Genomic DNA, 18,786 nt, shown 5'->3' with positions numbered 1-18,786 from the left:
CCTCTCGGTAAAAAATCAATAAAATACTTTTTAAAAAAAAACCCTCTTGTTTAGTAAACCATTTCTCCAGGTGACAAGAAGAGCTGGGGAGGCAGCAGGAAGAGAAAAGAAGTGTGCTCAAAGAAAGAGCATAGAAAAGGAAGATGGCAAAACAAAAAGGTAATATATATTTCACATTCTTATTAAGGCCAGTCCTCTCCTAGGGCATTTTGGAGCATTTAGGTAAATTTTCACTGTCAGCATATACAGTCAGAAGCCCAAACCTTAGAAAAAAAAGACCTCCAGTCACTAGGTGGCATTGTCATTAAATCAGTGGAGGATTCAGCATAAAGCATGAGCCCAAGTGTCCATCCATTCAAAACGTTTCATAAACGGATCCAGAGGGAGGTTTTAGCTTCACAAGGTCTTTTAAAAGAAAAGATAGGTAGCTTTAAAATTCAATTGAATGGCATTTTAATTACCTTAACGTAATTAAATTTGGTGCAGTCTAATTTATAAAAATTTTTATTTACTTCCTATTTGAAACACATTTCACTTTTAGCAAATAGCCTACTAAATGTATGCATGTTTTAATTATGTACTGTTTAAAGCATAATTGGATAGTACGAGTTTTAATTAGGTGCTGAGCTTTTATTTTCACTCCTTTGCATTCTGTTGGGTATGTGCGGGTGTTTATGATTTTAAAGACCTGAATCTTTTTTAATTAGTTTCCACCCATTCTGAGCTTTCTCTGAAATAATAAGCCACATCATCTGTTGTGTACATCTAAATATGTGCAATTTTCTAAGAGACAAAAATTTTTTTCAGGAATTGAATTTAGAAACTTAGTAAAACAGCACCTTTTCCTAGTTTTTTTTTACCTGTAAATAAGTGTTTGCAGTAAAGTTTCATAGATATTCTAAATTACTATGAATGCCTAAGAATTCTATGTTTTAAATCATAACTAGTGGAGTTTCTGGAGAACATATTATAGAAATAATATTTTCAGTCCTCTTAATATTTAATAATAGACATTTCTTTTTGTTTGCTTGTTAATTCTCACCCAAAAATATTTTTCCCATTGATTTTTAGAAAGAGCCGGGGGGAGGGGGAGGAGCGGAAGAGAGAAAGAGAGAGAAGCATGTGTCCAGACCCCACCAGGGCCCAGGTATGTGCCCTCAACTAGGAATCAAACCCACACCCTTCAGTGTGTGGACCAATGCTCTATCCACTGAGCCACACTGGTCAGGACAATAATACACATTTCTTGAAGAAAAATTATACCTTTTCAACACTTTCTAAATTGAATCATAGAATTTTAATGCAAATAATCAAGGTTTCCTTATCTAGGGAGCAAAAAAATATTGTTTCTATTGGAAATTCAAATTTAGCTAATGTTATCCATTAGGCTTTGAGAGGTAAATAAAGGGTAGGAAGGTAACTAACATGTACTGAATGCAAACAGTGTACCAGGTCCTTGTACCTACAGTCTCATTGAATTCTCAAGCTAGTCCTACATGGTAGATACGATTTTCTCCTCTAAAATTAAAATATACATAAAACCTGTTTGCTTCTAGAATGTGTGCTCTTTCTGAAATAACAACTATCATCATTAGAAATTAAAATTTAGAATGTAAAATGATAATATATCCCATCTGCAAATATCTGCATGTTTGCGTGGATCTTCATGTGAAGATATTGCTGGTAAGAAATCATAATGAAACAAAACATCAAAACATATTTTTCAGCCTGCCTTAAATTTTGAAGGGACCAGATAATGTGAAAATACATAACCATTCTTTTGTTCTCTAGAGCCATGTGAAACATTAAGCAGAAATAAAAAGCAGTTATGAGTAGAAAGGAAACATATTTTTATTTTAAAAATATGCATCAAGACTCCCCACTTTGTGTGGTAGTATAGCACTATCCCAAAATAATAATTTTTTTTGGGGGGGGGAGGACTTATCTGTGCTTATCACACCACTAGAGGCCTGGTGCATGAAATTCATGCATGGGTAGGGTCCCTAGGCCTGGCCAGCAGTCAGGGCCGATCTGTGGGGCAACAGATGGGGCAATTGGGAGGCCCCTGCTGGCACCCGCCTTGGCTGGCCTGGGGCCTGCGGGCTGGGGGTGCTTCTGTGTTGAGCATCTGCCCCCTGGTGGTCAGTGCATGTCATAGCGACCGGTCATTCCAATGGTTATTCCACCATTCAGTTGATTTGCATATTAGGCTTTTACTATATATGATGATATTACACTTCCATGAATAATACTATTGATTTTTTAATAGTAGATATAATTAGCTGTTTTCTATTAAAAGGACAAAGTTAAGTAATCTGTATTTTAACATCTGTAAAATTTGGATATTATTACCTCATGGATCTAGTATTAGAATTAAATAAGTATAAACACATTATGCTTTTTAAAATGAATTATACATTTTTCTTTTTTAAATAAAACTTTTTATAATAAAAACTTAAATATAGGGTAGCCCAAAATTGTATATCCACACTTTGAAAAATTGTAGAGGCAGTGTTTATTAAAATACATTTCATTTTCAAAATTGAGCTATCAGCTGTTGAAGTGTGTATGCATTTTGGGGTAACACCATATATATATAAAAGTAGAGAGAATAGAATTCTTTGTAACAATCATCTAGCATTAACAGTTTTCAACACATGAAAGCTATTTTGGTACCTGATACAAAGTAGGTTCTTGAAATGGGTTGAATGGTGGCCACCAAAAAGACATGTCCATGCCCTAACTCCTAGATTCTGTAAATGTTACCTTATTTGGAAAAAGATCTTTGCAGATTTACGTTGAAATGAAGAGGACATCCTGTATCATTTCAGTGAGCTGTAAATCCAATGATAGTGTCCTTAGAAGAGGAAAAGGAAGTTGATAGACAGATGTACAAATGGAGGCAGAGATTAGAGTGATGAGGCTACAAGCCCAGAGTACCAAGGAACTCCTCAAGCCACCAGAAGCTGAAAGAAACAAGAAAGGCTTCTACTCTAGAACCTCCAGAGGGAATGGGGCCCTGTCTATACCTTCAAAACTATGAGTGTGTTGGGGAGGGGGGGAGGGCGCTGGATTTTAAACAACCCAATTTGTGGTAATTCCTATCATTTGGTCTGGAATTCCTATCATTTGGTATGGACGTGATAGGAAACTAATATAGTTCTCACATCGTAGTTATTAGTGATTAAGTCAGTCATTGCTATGCCTTCCTTTTGGTTTAATTCAATGGATCTCAATTTCAATGCACAATAAAATTACCTGGGAAGCTCCTAAAACAGAAATGCCCATGCCCCATCCCGTGAGATTCTAGTTTAATAGGTAGAGGGGCTGGAGGAGTGGCGATGGTTCTCAGTAGTTTTTAAAATCTCCCAGGTAAATATAATTCACTGTTAATGTTGCTAACTCAGAGTCTGTCTTCCCCACTAGATTTTGAGCTCTATCAGTATAAGCACTATGTTTGAATTATTTCTACCTAACATAGTACCTGACATATAGTAGTATATTTGTTGACTAAATGAATAAGTATCTAGCCCTCTAACATGTTTATGCAAATGTGAAAAATGAATAAAACATGGCTCCTTACTTCAAGCTGTTATTCATCATGCTAGGAGGGAGAGGAAGACAGGTTTGGGTAGAAAACAGAGGCTGTCTAGGAATAATAAGAATTATATCAAGTTGAATCACCTTCAGCTTCAAATATAGAAACCCTAAAATAACAGTGGATTAAATAAACAGAAGTTTTTCTCACACATAAAAAAAATCTAGTGGTAGACTATAACTGGTAAGATAGTTTTAAAGTTACCACAGACTTGACCTTCCTCCTCATTCTTGGCCCAATTTGGATATCAAAGATGTCAAACACATTGCAGCCAGCAGGAAGGGATGAAAGACAAGCACCCTCCCATTAAGGGTCCCCTGAATGCATGTGACAGGATATTTCCACTTATATACCAACTAGAGGCCCAGTGCACGAGTCTGTGCACAGGTGGGGTTCCTCTGGGTGACTTGCAGGGATCGGGCTGAAACCGGCTCTCCAACATCCCCGAGGGGTCCGGGATTGCAAGAGGGTGCAGGCCAGGCAGAGGGACCCTACTGGTGCACAATCGGGCTGGGGAGGGATTGCGGGAGGGCTCAGGGCATGTCTGGCCCATCTCCCTCAGTCCCAATGGGCCAGACCCCAGCAGCAAGCTAACCTACCAGTCAGTGCACGTCACAGTGACTAGTCAACCAGTTGACTGTCTGTCCCCTGGTGATCAGTGCATGTCATAGCGAGCGGTTGAGCAGCCTTAGCATATTATTAGCATATTACACTCTAGTTCGGTTGTTCTGCCATTTGGTCTATTTGCATATTACCCTTTTATTATATAGGATAACCATAACTTAGTCATATGGCCATTTCTATCTACAAGGATATCTAAGAATATTGCTTTGTTTCAGGCAGTCATGTGGTCAGATAAAAATTGGGAGTTCTATATATCATTCACTAAAATGGGTACTTAGAGGAACAATTACTGTCTCTGCCATAGTAATTAAATTAAATGTGTCATTGTAAAGGTACACAGCACTTTGGGAGTACAAGGAAAGGAACTAAAATTCCAACTGGAAGCATCATTCAAAATGTTATAATTTAAGTCACAGAAGATAAATAGAATAATAGGCAAGGAAAAGGTGCTTAAGGCAAAAGGAATATTGTGAACAAAAGCATAGATATGGGAAGGTACAGAGTATGTATCAGAAAAAGTTCATCTAGTAAGGGCACAATAGGAGAAAGTATTCTGTTGCAGAAAGAGAACAAGAATTTTGAATTACAGAGACCACATTTGAATCACTGCCCTCACTACTTAATAGAGGGGTAATGAGAAGTTAAGAGATTTAGATGAGAATATAAAGTGCAATTGGCAAATAATAAAGTTGAAAATATATATATGATAAAGATGAAATAGAAACCTCAATCAATGATGGAAGTATAACAAGTAAAAACTTTGGGTTTATTCCATTGGTGACAGTGAGAAAATTGAATATATTAATAAAAAACATGCAATTTCTATTTTATGGAAAATCTATTTGGTAATTTTGATTAGAAACTTTGGTGATTTTAATAATTAAAAATGTTTGTTACAGTAGAGAAACCTACATATACCACCTTGGAATTCTTTCACGCAATTTTATTCCTCCTTACAGCTTTCAAATCATCTAGTAGACACATGCAGAAAAAATCTGTTTGAAAATGACAAGTGAAAGATGTTTTATAAACTCCAGATGGAATTCGGTCTTTACTCAGATCAAATATGAAAAGACATCCAGGCACCAGGGTATATATAGAGAAAGTAAATTCTATCTGACTTTGTGAATCAAATTTTTCGGCATTTTACTAACTGAACTTTAATGTGGAAAATCAGCAGTTATGCTGCTATGCAAAGAGGAAAGAAAAACTGGAAGGAATGGTGGAAGGTTAGCATTATTTATTGGGAATTACATGGTACCAGGCACAGTGCCAGATATTTTATATCCAATATCTCATTAAACCCAATAATCTTTGACCTGAATGCAACTAAGTTTCAATAAGGTTAAGTGTCTTGCCCAAATCATTGAACGACCAAGATTCAAAATCCAAAGTCTGACTAACTGAAAAGTATTTGCTTTTTTTAAAATACAGGTGATATCCACTTTTTTTGCTCAATCACTCACTCATTAATTCCAAATTTACTGTTAATTCTTTAGTGCCAATTTATTTCACCCAATTTTTTAATATGATTTTTAAAAATTTTGTTTTATTGCTTAAAGTATTACAAAGAGGAGTACATATGTCTCCTTTCTTTCCCCCTTGACCTTCCCCAGCCTCCCCTACCCCCCAGTGTCTTGTGTCCATTGGTTATGCTTAATCGAAATCTCTTTTAGTTGCCTAGATCAGTGGTTCTCAACCTTCCTAATGCCGCGACCCTTCCTAGTTCCTCATTGTAGTGACCCCCAATTTCATTGTTACAAATTGAACATAATTAAAGCATAGTGATTAATCACAAAACAATATGTAATTATATATGTGTTTTCCGATGGTCTTAGGTGACCCCTGTGAAAGGGTTGTTTGACCCCCAAAGGGGTCGCGACCCACAGGTTGAGAACCGCTGGCCTAGATGTTTCTAATATCATTTTCACTGATTTTCTTCTCCATTTCTTTTTGTTGTTGTTGTTAATCCTTGCTGAGGATATTTTTCCATTGATTTTTAGAGAAAGTGGAAGGGAGAGGGGGAGAGAGAGAAATATCGATGTAAGAGAGACACATTGATTGGTTGCCTACTGCATGCTCCTGGCCAGGGCCATGGATGAGTCTGCAACCAAGGTATGTGCCCTTGACCAGAATGGAACCAGGAACCCAAACTGGCTAGAGCTCCATTTCTAAGTTATCTCACTTCCTGATTTATAATGTAAATTAAAAATCCTTAGAAAAGAAGGGTTAACATGTTATTCTTTTAGTGAATTAAGAGAAATAAAAAAAAAACTTTAAAAGAAAAATATGGCTGGCAAACAAAATAAAAATGAAAACATATCTATGAATGGTGAATTAGTTTACAGAAAACAACATCTAAAGATACTTTGCACAAATTCCTGGTTGGCTCTGCAGGTGTTAACTCTGTATGTTTGCATTTCCTTCACTATTCAAGCAGCCACCTTTATTTAGTACGATGACTTGAAGCTCATGCTCATGGTAGAGCCATCCCCATAGACTACAAGCTAACTACTATATCTCAGAACCTTTTTACCCATCTGGGAAACATGGTGGCCCCCCGGGCATATACATGATGGATCTGAAGTATTAAAGTCTGAGGCAAAACAGATTAAATCACAATATGAGAAGCACTGAAGGAAATCTCATTCAGAAAATGTGCTGACTCCAGCCATTTTCTTTATCTGCATGTCTTTCAAAGAATATTGGAATCAGAAGCCATCCCCTATTTCTTAGAGCTTATTTCAAACAACTTTACTGAGGTACATTTTACAAATCATAAAATTAACCCATTTGACTCTACAAAGTCACACCCTCCCACCCTCCCCAGTAAGATCCCTCGTTCCTATTTAAACTCTTACCCTCCCCCCAGGTCCAAGCAACCACTAATCTATTTTCTGTCTTTATAAATTTGCCTTTTTTTATTTTGGACATGTCACATAAATGGAATCATACAATATATAGTCTTTTGTGTCTCAATGCTTTCACTTTGCATAACGTTTTTAGAGGTTCATTCATGAAGTTGCATATGTCAGGAGTTTGTTCCTTTTTATTGCTAAAAGTTTTCAATGATGTAAATCCACCACATTTTGTCTATCCATGACAGCTTGATAGACATTGAGGTTGTTTCCAGTTTCTGGCCTTAGGAAAAATGCCATAAACTTTCTCTCACAAGTCTTTGTGTACACACATGCTTTTGCCTCTCTTGAGTAAATAAATACCTAAAGTGGGAGGGCTGGATTATATGGTAGTCTTAAATTTAACTTTTTAAGAACCTGCCAAAGTGACTGTACTATTTTACATTCCCACCAGCAATGTTTGAGGGTTCATATTTTCCACACGCTCACTAACATTTATTATTGTCTGTCTTATTTATTATAGCCATTCTACAGGGTGTGAAATGATATATCTTTGTGGTTTGGATTTACATTTCTCTAAAAACTACTGACATTGAGCAGCTCATAACATTTTGAAGTTGCAAGTTCATTATTTTACAAATTTGGAAACCAACAGCTGGAAGAGTGACTTATCTAAGAATACTCAGAAATGTTGTGGCAAAATAGAATATACATCTCTTGTCTTTTTATTTAAAGCTTATTTTTTAATGAAGCAAAGAAGTAAATTCATCCTATAGCAGTGATGGCGAACCTATGACATGCATGTCAGAGGTGACATGCGAACTCATTTTTTTGGTTTATTTTTTTTGTTAAATAGCATTTAAATATATAAAATAAATATCAAAAATATAAGTCTGTTTTACAATGGTTGCAAATATCAAAAAATTTCTATATGTGACACGGCACCAGAGTTAAGTTAGGGTTTTTCAAAATGCTGACACGCCAAGCTCAAAATGTTCACCATCACTGTCCTAGAGAGTTTAGGCTCCTCTGACAGATTATAACCACCTCTAAAGCGATAATCAAAATTTGTGCTACCACACTCAGTACAGTTTTCATGCAATCTTATATTTATTTTCTCTTGCTGTGTATAGCACATGCTTGATGCTTCATAAATATCTAAGTGAATGCTGACTGAATGAATGAATGCTAATAAGTGTTAAAAACATAATATATATTTGAGGAAAAGCAAACAATGCTGGAAAGAACTTATACAAAATAGGTATGTGAAAGTATGTTATATTCCTTCAATCAACAGGTGAAGAAAGTTCCTCTTACTCCCAAATTGAATATGTGCTCACCACTCTCACTTACACTTAAGTGAAATCTTCCATTATCTTGGTATTGTATTATGTCAATAGCATTAAAATAGTCTTTCCTGCCAGCAGTTTTTTCTAACTCCTGCTTGTTGGTAAAATAAATATCTGAAGTCATTCTGGGTTTTATTACTGCCTTTGTCTAGCCAGTATCCTTAAGTCCAAGTTATTTAACAAGACACATAAGCCCTGCCTAGACGTTGTGGCTCAGTGGTTGAGCATCGACCCAAGAACCAAGAGGCCACCAGTTTGATTCCTGATCAGGGCACATGCCTGGGTTGCAGGCTCCATCCTCAGTATGGGCATGCAGGCAGTAGCCAATCGATGATGCTTCTCTCTCATTGATGTTTCTATCTTTCTCCCTTCCTCTCTCTCTAAAATATATGAAATAAAATAAAAAGACACACAATCCTTTGTCACATATTAAATGGACCTTAAAGACAAGTAGACTAGAGATAATTGGTGGGCCAGTCCCACCAAGAAAATCTCTTTTTTGAGGCAAGTTTCATCCCAGCCAATGGTATTGCTTAAGCTTTCCTGAGATGTAATCTTGGATTTGCAAAACCTTTCTACACCTGTTCAAAAAATAATTAATTGCTTCTCTTTCGGCTATTTCTGTGGAAGACATGAATACTTTCTAACATAATAGTCCAGTCCCCATCCACCAGAACTGGTTATCCTATGGTCTGTCTGCAAAACTATCTCTTTTCCTCTTAGAACAAAACCACCACTTTGATTTAAAAAAAAAAAAAAAAAAAAAAAAAAAAGCCCTGATCCAGCACCACTTGAACAAGTCCAATTTTTTCAGAGGTGGGTAAACTGTGGCTTAATGCTATGTTTGAGTTCACAGATGCAGAAACCCTGCTATTTTTGTTCTTGGACAAGGTAATCCAGACTCTAGGATGACTCACTCACTGTGTTCACATGCATTTTCACAAATACTAACATGGATTAATGCATCAACTCCCACTTGGCATGAGTTTACAATTCATTAAGAGCAATTGCAAACTAGATTGTGACAGATCTGTCTATGCAGAAGAACACCATGCTCTTTCTATCTTCTGGAATATGTATTACTAGACAGGCCAGGGAAATACCACATAAAGTGGCAGTGTATTTCTGCTTATTGTTAATTTGTCATATTTATTAGAGATGCCTTAAGAACTACCTCTAAATCCTCTTTTTATAACATGTTTGACCAACAGTTTTGAGCACTATTAGGTGTGAATTCAGTTTTCTCAGAGGCAATGACTGTTTCATGTATTAAAATGATCTGCAGATTTTGTACAATATTGAATAACAGAAATTTGGTGAAAGTTTTTAACAATACTTTTTGTTATGCAAACCTTATAGAGGTACAGTTATATGTATAATTACTAGAGGCCTGATGCATGAAATTCATGCAAGGGCCTTGGCCCCAGCCCCCACCCACCACCACCACTGCCGCAGCCGGGGGCCTCTGCCGTGGCCCCTGCCCACTGTGGCTTTGTCTGGAAGGAAGAATGTCTGGCAGGATGTCCAGTCTAATTAGCATATTACCCTTTTATTATTATAGATATTTAAGGATCATGTAACCTTGAGATATAATTTTATACTTTTGTAGACATTCCAGGTGGTAGAATACATAAAACACTTTATATAATTTTTTTAACCATGATATAAACAGTTTTTGCTGGCACTCTAGAAACCCACATATTTTATTAGCATATGCCTCCTTGTCATATTTTAACAGTCCCTAATAATAACCAAAATAGTTATCACATAAATAGCATTCATGAGCTGAGTCAAACTATAATGTGGAGGGAAATTATGGTGTGGTGACAGAGGATTGAAAAAGTGTCAAGACGTTTTGTTCTAGCCTTGGCTTTCATACTGTGTGGCCTTTTTGAACCTCCATTTTATCATCTTCCTGAGCCTCTATTTTCCTATCTCTTGGATGAGATGTGTCACTACCAGAATTTTGAAAGCAGAATCTAGGAAAAATGCCTACATGCGAAGTGTATTTGGGAAATGATCGCAGAGAGCAGAAATGAAGGACAAGAGTAACGAAACAGAAAAGGAGAAGAAGTCAATAGAATGATCTGTATGGTGTCCAGTTGGCCACTATTTTGAGCTACTGGTGCTCAGAACCTTCTGGAAACTTCATGATATGAGCAGTGTTAGAGCAGTCCACTCAGGGACAAAAGGCGGAAAGAAGCCCTAACTGGTTTGGCTCAGTGGATAGAGCATCGGCCTGTGGACTCAAGAGTCCCAGGTTCCATTCTGGTCAGGGGCATGTGCCTTGGTCGCGGGCGCATCCTCAGTGGGGAGTGTGCAGGAGGCAGCTGATCGATGTTTCTCTCTCATCGATTTTTCTGACTCTCTATCCCTCTCCCCTCCTCTCTGTAAAAAATAAATAAAAAAATATATTAAAAAAAAAAGGCGGAAGGAAGAATGTATTCATCAACTCAGGGCCCTATCAGTCAGGCATGGTTGTGCTATTGCATGTGTTCGGCTCAGGGTCCCACAGGTGTCCACCCAGAGATGTCAGAGGAGCCTTGGTCAGGAAATGAGAGGTGTGTATGGAAGCCTGAAACAAAGTGGCCTCAGGTTGCACTGGAGGGAAGGAGTTCAGAGCCTGCACAGAAGTGTTCCCCTGAGCAGTTACTGGAGTAAAGGGGAAAGCCAGGTGCATTTGAAATGGGACAGAACAGGTGCATGATACAAGACAGTGGATCAACATGCTCTCAAAAAACTTCCAGCTCTAATATTATTTAATATTAATAACTACCATATATGTAGTTTCTACTAATGGATCCCTCTGTTTGTACTGCTATCTAATTTTGGTTGCACAAAAACCTCATAAGTAGACTTGGTTATTTCCATTTTGTAGATGAAGAAATTAAGTATAGAAAGGTGAAGTAATTTTCCTAAGTCAGGGTTCCTAAACCTTCATATTTTTTAAACTTAGGGTCATATTCTCTTTTGGGAATGGGGGAGGCTGTCCTGTACACTGTAGGGTGTGTAGCAGCATCTTTGGCTTCTACTCACTAGGTGAGTACACCTCTAGTCATGAGAGTCAAATATGTTTGCTAAGTGTCCCCCCTGGCAGGCAAAGTCACCACTGATTAAGAAGTATTGACTTCTAAAGTCACAATTGTAAAAAGTAACATATGTACAATTTTACTCCAAAAGTCATTAGAAGCACAGAAGTATCCTTTTAATGGTCTCAGATTACCCAGCCATCTGTTTAAGTGAATCAAAGCTTTATAAAAATCAAATGATTAAGAACTAATTAGTTCTTAAAGATTATGTTGCAAAATAAATGCAAAGGTGAAGATACAGAGTTCAGAATAAGAATCCTAAAGACAAACATAGACATCCCAGAATACTCCTGACAACATTAGAAATGAGTGGAGTCCAATACACTGTATAGTGTTCAGACTAGATCAGAATTACTCCCTAGGAAAGAAACCCTAGTAACCAATTCATGTCAGCTTGGTAATCAAAAGGAAACAGAGGCAGAGGTAAGACCCATTATTATACATTATATATACACGTATGTATAAAATGAGTTGTTAATAAAGTAAGTAATCAGTAGTTTATGCTTTCTCCTTCCTAGGCCAGTAGCCAACATTATGTTTTTAAGATCTTAGTCAATCCTAACTTCCTCACCTATAGCAGAAAGTAAAGTGCGTTTCTGTTTCAAAGTCTCTTCTGGGAATGTGCACAGTGGCCCAGAGAAAAGGAGATGGAGGCTGGTGGTATTGAAAAGGAGTATAATCATTTATTCAACAAATAAAAAAGCACCTGCTCTTTTTTATGATGTCACTCTTTTTTTTTCTTTAAAAAAAAAAAAGGAAAAACTGAGTGACTGGAGGAAAATGGCAGTGGATTAAGTGGAAGCTATGCTGACATTTTCCCAGAACCAAACTGGAGTTACAACTAAAATACAGAAAAGTCATCCTGAATAACCAACTGAAGACTAGCTGGGGAGAACCCTTATAACCAAGGACATACAGGGACCTCATCGAAGAGGAAGAGCAGAGGAGCCGCGCTCCAAAGGCAGCAGCTGAAGCTCCAGAGGATTATCTCAATTGCGGGAGGTTCCCCCTGAGAAGTCTGGGATCTAAACCCCAAACCTGGAGGGCTCCCCAGCCCAAAGCACCAGAACTGGGAAAGGTGCCTACATCACATCTTGCTGTGAAAAGCACCAGGGGTTCTGTCCAGCGGGGACAGGCAGCTAGATATGCAGACATCCTCTTACGGAGCCAGCACACTAGATTTTGTTTGCAGCCACTTACCTTGGGCTCCAGCAGTGGGAGGACAGAGTGGACTAGAGCTGGGTGAGGAGAGTCTGGGGTGGGCAGCTTGGTGGGGAGAGAGCACAGAGGACCACCTTGTGGACCCATGTGCTGAGTCATCTTTCTCAAGTGGAGCTTCCCCATTCGTGCAACTTGTGCCTGGGGGGAAGAAATTGCCCCACCCCTTGGAAACCCTTTTTCCCCATCCTTCTGAGTAAACACTCCATTGAGCTCTGCAGCCTGAGGCTCACTAAGTGATTGAGACTAACAATCTGCCTGCAGGCAGAGGCAGATCTCCTATTGTTTTGAGTTTTTGTCTGACCTGCCTCTGGGCCCTGAGCAAGAAAAAACAGACCTTGGTGTGCAATTTGGTCCTTCCCATTTGTGTCTAGGGAGCTACAAGCTATGGGTTGCTGATAGCTCTAACCAGGGCCAGTCACAAACAGCACCTGACATTGGCCTGTACCAGAGACACTCCAAAGAGGCTCAAAACCAGTAAACCCAATGGCCAGCTTCAAACAACAGAACAGGATCCAATAAGCTCCAGAAGTAGTATATACACAGGCTCCAAAATTTGCAGAGAATTCCACTTTGTGTGATAAGTAACTGCAAGCAGATTGCACACTGTGTTGGGAGTTGAGTTTCACTGGGATGAGCCCACAAAAGAACGAGCCAATAGCAATTGTCTGCAATCTGCGGGATGCTGATTTTCATGAAAACCCTCACTCTCAAAGTTGAACCCTCTGATACGATAGAAAATATACTAGTAAAAGCCAAGATCCACGATAAGGAAGGAATTCCTCCTGATCAGCAAAGACTGATCTTTGCTGGCAAGCAATTGAAGACGGACATACTTTGACTACAACATTCAAAAGGAGTCCACTCTTCCTCTTGTGTTGAGACTTCATGGTGGTGCTAAGAAAAGATAGAAGAAGTCTTACACCACTCCCAAGGAGAACAAGCATAAGAGAAAGAAGGTTAAGCTGGCTGTCCTGAAATACCACAAAGTGGATGAGAATGGCAAAACCAGTCACCTTTTTCAGGAGTGCCCTCAGACGAATGTGGTGCTGGAGTGTTTATGGCCAGCCACTTTGACAGACATTATTGTGGCAAATGTTTCAACAAACCAGAAGACAAGTAATTGTATTTGGGTTAATAAAAGACAGGGACTGACATTTAATTGTTTAACTTTATTCCGGTGAACATTTTTTAAACATCAAAAGTTGATGAGAAGACAAGTAATTGTATTTGGGTTAATAAAAGACATGAACTAACATTTAATTGTTTAATCTTATTCCAGTGAATATTTTTTAAGCATCAAAAGTTGATGAATCAAATTGATAAACTATACTTTGGCAGAAGAATTCCATTATATTTAATATCAGCTGTCTAGATAATAAACCAGTTTCTGTTTCTGACAAAAAAAAAAAAAAAAACACTCAATTGTAACCGGAGGGCACACACGAAGTGCACAAGGATAATTATTAGACCTAGGTCTGGTGATCAGGGAGACTGTACCACTGGATCCCACAGGTCATCCACTGCATGACACCCACCAAGGCGGGGAGTCTTAGCAGATCTACCTAATACATAGAAACAAACCCAAAGAGTCAGCCAAATGTAACAAGCCCCAAGTGAAAGAGCTATAATACTTTCAACAATAAAGATAAATTTAAAATAAAACTTTTAAAAAAGGAAAAACTTTATTTAAAATAACATGTTTAGAGCAAAACATGTTATTTTAAATAAAATGATGTTCAAAAGTGCTATATTCAACAGTGTGAATGTACTTAATGCCACTGAACTGTATACCTAAAAATTGCTAAAATGGTAAATTGGTATTATGTAATAAAATTGTATACTGTAATAAAAACAGCTGTATCATTTTTAAAAATTATTTATAATAAAAGAACTGCCATTGGACCTGACATAGTACATTATACATGTGAATATAGATTGACCCAAACATATAATGTTTGAATTATGAATTAATAAAGTGTTCTGAAAAATAAATATTCAAAACATGTAATAGACTTAAAAACGTAAAGGTAAATATTTTTCAGCCCATCCTTTCTAGGTAGGATCCCTTAAACAGGAAACTCTATTAGTATATTTTTATATAACCCTAAAAGGGGTGAAAAAGCTCCTTTTACAATATTAATAATAACAGATATTAGTAATTATATGCTTGCTGTATACCAGGAGCTGAGCTAGACATTTCATGGATACTATCTTTAATTTTAGTCGCATGAAAATAAAAATGATCTCTACTCCATTCCTCAAGTCCCCAAATTACAAACCTTAACGCTACTGAAACATCTTTTTTCTTTCCGAGATGGGAAAAATAGGTCACATCCATAGGATTGTGTTCATAACCCACTTTAGAAAGTCCAAATAACCATTGTTATGGTTCATTCTTTTTAAAAATATATATTTTATTGGTTTTCTACAGAGAGGAAGGGAGAGGGATAGAAAGCCAGAAACATTGATGGGAGAGAAACATCGATCAGCTGCCTCCTGCACACTCCCCACTGGGGATGTGCCCGCAACCAAGGTACAAGGCCCTTGACCGGAATCGAACCTGGGACCCTTGAGTCCGCAGGCCGATGCTCTATCCACTGTTGCCAAACCGGTTAGGGCTGGTTCATTCTTTATTACTGATACAGAATGTGAGTAAATTTAATAGAGAGTTTCTCATAAGTTAGACAGGTCCAAACCATTCAATGGATAGGTTCCTTTAAAACAGCGGTTCTCAACCTGTGGGTTTTGACTCCTTTGGGGGTCGAACGACCCTTTCACAGGGGTCACCTAAGACCATCGGAAAACACATATATAATTACATATTGTTTTTGTGATTAATCACTATGCTTTAATTATGTTCAATTTGTAACAATGAAATTGGGCGTCACCACAACATGAGGAACTGTATTAAAGGGTTGCGGCATTAGGAAGGTTGAGAACCACTGCTTTAAAAGGATGTTTGCTATATAGAAAGAATTATGAGTCACTAGATTTTTTTCCCATTTTGCTTAACTAAATAGGATTAAACAGGTAATATTACCTCAGAGGTCTACATACTTAATGGACTGACTATAACATAACTTTTTAATTTAGTGTAATATAAGGTTCTGGTTTTCTTCTCGAGCTTACTGTTACACATTCAAAAGCTTGCTATTTTAAACTGAAGTAACACCAAGATTTATTCTAAGGTTGAATAAAAGCAAGTATTTTTTGAAGTGGCTTTTCATTGTCTGAATATTTTTATTCTGATCTGAACACATTCAATTTACAACAAGGATAAAAAGAACAAAATGGAAGGGAGAATGGGTTTCAATTTAAAATGTATTCCACCACAGCCCCCAATGCAACCTCTGCAAACCTGGCTACGGAGACACAAAAACTTAAAAGCTAAAATGTTACCTGCCTCCTATCCTCCAATTTTCCAATTCCAGAAACAAAAACTCACAGAACTAGGCAGGAAGGGGGAGGTGATGTTTCTGTGTGTGTATGCACACTAAGGGCGAAGGTCCTGGGGGGAGGGGTACTTGAGTAACGACACTAGCAGGAACAAGTTTTGCATTGGGAGAGGTATAATACTTCCCAAAATTTTTATAAAGAAAGATCAAAAAGACATAGCTATTATGAGCAGGTACAGAAATTTATTCATTCACTCATTCAAATAATATTGCATGGGTACTTAGTAGGGGCAGGTACTATTCAAGGCACTTGGGATATATTGAGGCGGGGGCAAGGGGGGGCGGTGGGCAGGCGGTAAAGAATCCTACCTCCAAGGACTTGCATCCTTGTAAGGCATAAATTATATAGTGTGTGAAAAACTGAAGAGTTCTGCGAGAAGAATAAGAAATTAGAGCAGGATAATGAAGTTAAAAACTACATGGTGGGGCATGGAAATTAATAAATAGAGCTGAATTTGAGATGGTTTTTAGTGTGTCTCAGAATCTTGGCTTGTAATAGGATAATCAGACTTACTTTGTTAATACATTTAGTCTTCCTTCTGTCATTATACACTTTCTGTTTTTTGTGTTTCCTTGCTGCTTCCTTTTTTCCTTAGTTTTTGCTAAGCAGCCCATTTTATTTCTCTGTCTAGTGTTTTCAAAAATATTATTCTACTGATGGTTGCTCTTAAATTATGTATATCTGACATTTCTTTTCCAATCTCAAGTAAGCTCCTTGAGGCAAGGACTTCTGTATTCTATCACTGAGCCTAAACAACAGTAGGAGTATTAAAATACATTTATTCTATGAGTGAATAACTTAATAGTAGGTATTAACTAAATGATCACAATTCTGCTCTTGGGCCAAAGATAAACTCTGGAGGCAGAAATAGAAAGTGAATGCAGAGAAAGGTGGGAAAGAATGCTATGGAGGAGATTGCCTCTATCCCAATCCTGACCAACTTTGTGATTTTGAAAAACTCACCCATCCTCTTTGCACCTCTATTTTTTCTTCACTTGAAAAATAAGGGAAATGAATTAAAACAATGATCCAATACCTTTCTTTTCTAACATTATGGGAGTTTTATTTGGAAGTGAACTTTAAACTATTAATACAAATGTCAAGATACTACATAAAGCATCCACAGAAATTTTTTCATCCTTTTTAAAAAATTTACACAAACATTTCCTACATAATCCAACACACAACAACAAAAATGATACATCCTTTTTTCAGTTTGCATACAATGGAAAAGCATATATGTCTGAGATATCTAGTAATAAATAATCTGAATTTTTTTTAGTATCAGTCACTACCATAACCAAATATTATTCTGATCAATAAAAATTGCTATCATCAGACTTCTGGTATATACTTATACCATTACTTAATTTTTAGTACTGCTCCACACCTTGGTTCTTCACAATTACTAACATAGAAAACTATTGCAAAGTAGGTACAAGCATTTGCAAAAACAAACAAAATCCCCAGCTTAAAGCATGAATGAGTATGATGGAATTTCTTCCCAACCAATGGACTTTCAAACCATCAAATACCCAGAACCACCCTGGCCTTTGGCTGTGTGGCTTAGTTGGTTGGGGTTCATCCCATGCATCAAAAGATTGCTGGTTTGATTCTTGGTCAAGACACCTGCCTGTGTTGCAGGCTTGATCCCTGGCAGGGGTTGTGCAGAAGGCAGCTGATGAATGTTTCTCCCTTTCTCTCCCTCTCTCTCTAAAAATCAATAAAAAAAAAACTTTTAAAAAAATCACTAGAACTGAACTAAATTTGCCAAGATGGTTTTGCCTAAGTCAAGGAAGAGATAGATTTGTTTTCAACAGAGGAGCTGAAATTAAAAGCCAGTATTAAGTTTAAGACAGGTTGGGGGATTTAGCCATTTGAAAAATAACCATCTTTTTAAAAAATGACCACTAAAAATAAGTTCACTAAATTTATTTTTTAAATCATAAAACATTTCTTACAAAAGATCATTAAATTGTTCACACTGCTCTGAAGAGATGCCAGGGACATGTGGACTATTGTTACATTTCCTCCCTGTCCCAACCCCAAAAAACGTTGAAGTGACCACAAAGCAAAGTGTTCACAATAATTTCATAGGGGAGATTTTCCTTTTTAATCACCAGCAGTGAACAAATATTACAATTCACTCATTCTGTTGCTGTTTCAAAATTTCAGTGTTAGCTTTTGCACACACACACATACACACACACACACACACCTGTTTGTAAGGAACAAAAACATTACATCTAGTAAACAGCAAAGATTCCACTCCACTTCAAATGCAGAACACCTATGAAGCAGAGGCATGCTGGCTTTTTAAACAGAAACAAATAAGGTTTGTCGCTTTTTTAAGAGTCACAGATCTTTTAGAGAAACCTATAAAGGCTACCAATCTTCTCCACAAAAGCATTTTACATATATGCATATGTTATGAAAAATAAGTTGACATGTTTTATAAGATCACAAAAACTTTTAATCTGTATATTGTTAATGCCATAAAAATATCAATAAATTATATAATGTTTAAATATAATTCACACACACACACACACATCCTCTCCATACTTCATAATAAAGAAAGCCCCAAACCC

General features: G+C 37.2%; 1 pseudogene; it reads left to right on the top strand.

Moving 5' to 3' along the window:
• Window positions 1-13,418: 13,418 nt before the first annotated feature.
• Window positions 13,419-13,877, top strand: LOC102768751 (annotated as a pseudogene).
• Window positions 13,878-18,786: the final 4,909 nt, after the last annotated feature.

This window comes from Myotis davidii, unplaced genomic scaffold (assembly GCF_000327345.1).
Source record: "Myotis davidii unplaced genomic scaffold, ASM32734v1 scaffold238, whole genome shotgun sequence".
Classification (NCBI taxonomy): domain Eukaryota; kingdom Metazoa; phylum Chordata; class Mammalia; order Chiroptera; family Vespertilionidae; genus Myotis; species Myotis davidii.
The sequence above is the reverse complement of the archived record's forward strand: the minus strand, read 5'-3'. Positions and strand labels throughout refer to the sequence as shown.